Here is a 297-nt window from a genome sequence, read left to right as displayed (position 1 = left end):
ACAGACATACATACATTCATACACACATACATACAGACACATACACACATACATACACACATACACACATACATACACTCATACACACATACACACATACATACAGACACACATACACACATACATACACACATACATACAGACACACATACACACATACACACATACATACACTCATACACACATACACACATACAGACACACATACACACATACATACATACAGACATGCACACCTGGACTTAAATTCACACCTGGTCCCTTTATCACTTCAACACTGGACTCAACACTGACACT

General features: G+C 38.0%; 1 protein-coding gene across 2 annotated transcripts in view; it reads left to right on the top strand.

The window, feature by feature from the left end:
- The window catches only part of LOC116674220 (tyrosyl-DNA phosphodiesterase 2), a 6,024-nt gene that overhangs the window by 753 nt on the left and 4,974 nt on the right, over positions 1-297 (top strand). The window lies entirely within an intron of this gene.

The sequence above is a fragment of the Etheostoma spectabile genome, chromosome 24 (genome assembly GCF_008692095.1).
Source record: "Etheostoma spectabile isolate EspeVRDwgs_2016 chromosome 24, UIUC_Espe_1.0, whole genome shotgun sequence".
NCBI lineage: Eukaryota > Metazoa > Chordata > Actinopteri > Perciformes > Percidae > Etheostoma > Etheostoma spectabile.
This window is presented reverse-complemented; position numbering and strand designations above follow the sequence as displayed.